Below are 5179 nucleotides of genomic sequence, written 5' to 3'. Positions count from 1 at the left end.
CACATATTGGACTACTGGTGCTCGACACATATACCATCCTAGTTTGCTCGGCACCTATTACATTTTTTCTTTCTTGGCACATGTACAGTTATGGCTCACTCAGCATATGAATCATTCTGACTTTCTCAGCATGAACTATGACTCGAAACCTATATATCACTTAGCACCTATATAATGCTTGGAAACTGAAGTCACTCGGTACCTATTAGAATTTTGGCTCAACACCTATTGTGTCTTGGCATACATAGTGTACTTGGATTCAATATAAAAAGTGGTTAAGTGTGTTGAAACTCAAATGTCAAAACCATTCTAAGACCAATAGGTTGGTGTTTTTGCTTGGTCATTTTTTTGTAAACCAAACATGATTTTCTTATGTGGTGTAGTTTTCATCTTACTTCTACTTCTGATCTATTCTTTGAAAGATTCACACTTCTATACAACTGATGATTTTGAATCTACACATTCTTGACATAAGGATTTCCAAGTATTAGGTGCTCTGTATGAATGATATCTAAACTCCTTATGATAATCCACCTACAAATTTATAGGATAAGTACTTTTCATCAAGAAAATCTACCACACGAGCACAAAGTATGAAGTTTATTGAAATATAATTTTAGAGATGGTCACTAACATTTCTTTACTTATTTTAGAGTAATTGTATTATGTTAAGCATACAATTGTCCCTATCTTGATATCGTGGTTTGTGATTTAATGACTATACTTAATTGGTAGTGTTGTCATATGGTTATGAACACTATTAGATAGCTCTAACTTAAAGTGTTGATTTTGGTTTATCCCACAACCAAAGCTTTCTATGGAGAATACCTATACTTAAGGAGCTAAGCATGCATTTCCCTCATAAAGGAGTTTCATTGTGTGTAAAATTAATGGTTCCATGAGGATATGTTTTTATATATCTCTACAAAATATGTGAAATCTATTATTACTTGCTAAGAAAACAAATTAGAGCCTAACCTTTCCAAAGTTTAAGAAGTAGGCCATAGATCATAGGTCCAATATAGAATTCTTTCAATGTTGGGACTATACATAGTAGGTGATACAACATCACTCACCTCTATAATTACTTCAATAGAAACACATATTACTTTAATACAATGTTGTGTTTATGTGCATAAGTAGTTTTGACTATCAAAGCCCCTAATTATGATAAATAATTACTTATGAAGAACATGTACAATGTACGAGACAAGATCAAATTAAGATATTATTGAGTCGATAGTTTTGTCTCTACAAATGAGACTACTAGAAAACCATCTTAGGTACTACACCATTACATCTATATTTTTTACATTGCATGTGGTTGCTAGTTTTGTTCTACATAATTGGCAAAAAGAACCTTCACATGTTGAGTATTGTCATGTCCATAGTGTTTTGCATATAGATATTCTTAGACTATAATACTCCTCTACTATAGCAGCTATTATCCCAAACCTCTATTTAACATATTGGAATTGTTCCACCTTCTCTATTTCAATGCGTTCAACCTTGTTAAGTTCATCCCAAAGTTGTTGTACAATATCCTTAGATATGGCTAGCATCTCATCCATAAGAAAATCAAGACTGGTACCTATGTTATCAGTTGAGGTTACTGATATCAAAGCCTCTAATGAATTGTTTGAGATAAAATGAGTAGGAGATGACAATGTGTCTAAAGTTGTACTACCAAAGGAACTAAAAATCTCAATTAAATCTTTAGATGATGCCATGTGAACCTATAGACTAAACATGTGGATCTTAGGATATTAAAACATTTTTCCAATATCATATCATCTATGAAAGAGGATTTCAATGATTCTAGAGAATTAAAACCAATCATTGCACTACAATTTATAAAACTAAGATGCCTACATTGTCATAATTATTTTTGTTTGAAAATGGTAGTAATATCCGATGTAGTAAATCGAAAGATCACAAAAATACTAAAATAATTACAAAAGTAGACTTTTATACAATCTTGGCTACATTATGATTAAGAGTGATCTACAATTCTAGTTTTGTGAGGAATACAATACTTCATAGATATAAAATGTCAAATTATGAATAAGCGACTAATTTTTACTCTATAATTAACCATTCTCCTCTCATCCAAGCCTATCGTGGGCATAGCTAGGTATACAAAAATGCCTTTAGAGTATAACTATTAGGAAAATATACTTCATAGAACTCTTTACAACTCAAAGGTGAAATAAATCTATCATATATGATACCTTTCTACCAACCAACACAATCAAATTCTTCAATAATAGACATAATATGTATTTCTTGAGAAAGAGTGATAATAGGGGGGTCAAGCTTATATTCTCTAAAAACACATCCTCTACAATAGGTTGGCAGTACACATTGTCCATGATCAAGTGATCATAGCATATGTGATATTGATTTATTTTATGTATTAGTAATTATTCTTATGACAGTTACAGGAATCCACACACTCTCGAGCCCTTCTTCATCACATCTTATTTCTACCTTCATTCCCACTTGGACATCCATACTTCTCTATCTAATATGAATCTAAAGAACAATATAATTTTAAATTATTTTTTAGAAAATATAAGATAATTAGTAGAGATAGTAGTATTTGAATCTTCAAATTGAATTACATCAAGGTAAACTATATGTTGAAATGATCACAAACATTGTATTACTTCAATTTTCTAGTAGTCCTTCTATAGCAGGCTTCTATAAACATGAGCTCATGTAGAGCTGCATCAAGCCATTAAATAAAACAATTAAAACATCTCAAATGATAAACTCCAAAATAAAAAAAAATCTATGATAAGATTTGGTCCCCAAAAATCATACAAAAATTAGAATTTAAGTAATCTAAAAGTACATTTTGATTTCAAATGATCATAAACTTTTGAAACTTTAAAATCAAATCTTCATAACAAATGTATCACTGAATACTACCAATAAATTATCTAACCGAAAAAAATGACACTAAATCTTTTTATTTTGTAATTTTGTCTTTCTTTCAAATTGTTAAATTGAATCATTCCCTATTTACTTCAATTCTATTTTTTGAAGCTCATATCTCTTTTAAAAATCCTTCTACATACAAATAATTAGCATCCCTTAAAATTTATTCCCATTAAATTTTTATTATAAATTCCTTTACGTTTTATTAGAACTCTTTAAATTTTTTTTGTTTTTTTTTTAATTCTAATTTTTGTTTTCAAATTTTAAAAAAATGGATTAAATTCTATACCACTCAGTAAAATGCAAATTATTGACATCAAAAAGCTAGAGAAGTTTATCTACATGCATTCCAACATAAACCTTCTTTTGCACAAAAAAATATACGACAAGGGGCAACAAAGGCAACAAAGTTGGTAGATGTTGAGTCAAATCAACCTGACCTTTGACATTACCAACATTACTATTTCCCAACAATGGTCAAATTTTGTAATTTTTACATAGAAAAGTTAAGTTTAAAAAAGAAAAACTTTGATAAGATTCGGTCCCCCAAAATCATAAAAAAAATCAAAATTTGATGTTCCAAATCTACACTAAGCTATGATCAAAACACAATCTGCATTCATGTGGAAATGAGGAGTAACAAATTTGTTCCAATAAGAATGCACAAAGCAACATAATAATTTTTTTTTTTTAAAAATGATATTAAAATCAGTTTGAGATTCCACTCCACTTCCAACCAAGAATGTAACCAATACCATGATTTCCCAAGAAGATGAAATGATTACAAACTAGAACTTCTAAACCAATTACAAAGTACAAATTTGTTTTATGTAATTGAAAGTGTACTATGAATTCTTCAATAGACATGGGGTTCTATAAAAAAAATCCTCCAATCTTGAATAGTTCATTGCATACCCAATGCTTACAATCATGTTTTGAAAATGCCAATATTCTATAAGGGCTGATTGTCTGAAACTTCCCAAATGAACAATATCCAATTTGAACATAAATCAGTGCTTAATTGATATAAAAAAAGTATCATTCAAATAATCATAGTAAATAATTCTTCTCCTTTTACATGGCCCATTTTGAACACAATGAAAATGTGTTTCAATTGAACCAAAAACTAGTTAAACATTAGAAATAGAATTCGTGACATTACAAAATTCACTCAAAAACTGAAATATGGAACCTTACAAAACAATTTTATTTCAAAATCTCACTATGTTCATGGATAGAGGAAAAAAACTGATATACATTTATACCACCTAAACCCTAAACCAAGAAAACAACAATCACAAACAATGCACATAACAAGCCCTTCCAAATTAAAATAACTAATTAGCAAGAAAAACATGATATATCTAGAAACAAAGAGAATTGGCTTGTAACAAACTTAGTAAGAAGAAAGTGGTACTTAATAGTGTGGCGAATGTGGTTGGGAGGATAAAGTATACTTGCTAAAAATGTGTTTCTCACAATGGAACCAAGGAGAAGTGGTGGGGGAATATGCATTGGGACACACACACACACACACACACACATAAGGTCACTTCAATCATCATAGTGACAATCATGTTTTCATGCATGTGTACATATTGTGAAATGGTGCCACATTGATGTACTTGATGCCTTTGAACTTGTGTTTCTTTGGGTGGACTCTTTTACTATTCTCACTGGGATGCATGTCCCATTTCATCTAACATGAATCTACTATAAGATCTTGGGTAGAAAAGTTATTCCTTTGACAATTTAAGCATTGGAAATGGCCAAACCAACAACCCTTCAAAAGATGCATTAGTTCTTTACAACTTGACTAGGTTTTGAATGATTTTTTAGTTTTGTTAAACTTGATTAGGTTTTGGAGAACTTTGAACGTTCTCAAGTTTATTTTCAATATTATTTTAATATAAATCTAAATCTTTATAATTCAAAATAAAGAATTAAATTTTTTTTATTGAATTTGATATTATTAATAGTAGTGAATTAAAGTTCTACTATATAAACTAATTTAACAAATATATATATATATATATATATATATATAAACAAAAAACATAATGATAAAGCTAAACAAAAACTAAACCCTAACTACAATGATATCCATAACTTAAAACCTTTCCTTAGAAATAATCCTAAATATTGTCTTATACCTTAACATTAAACTCTAACTCTTACCATAATTATAAAGAAAACTCTTACCTTAACACTAATCATAATAACAATTCTTACCACA

This window comes from Cupressus sempervirens, chromosome 3 (assembly GCF_028749045.1).
Source record: "Cupressus sempervirens isolate cs-2001-9-10 chromosome 3, ASM2874904v1, whole genome shotgun sequence".
Taxonomy (NCBI): Eukaryota; Viridiplantae; Streptophyta; class Pinopsida; order Cupressales; family Cupressaceae; genus Cupressus; species Cupressus sempervirens.
This window is presented reverse-complemented; position numbering follows the sequence as displayed.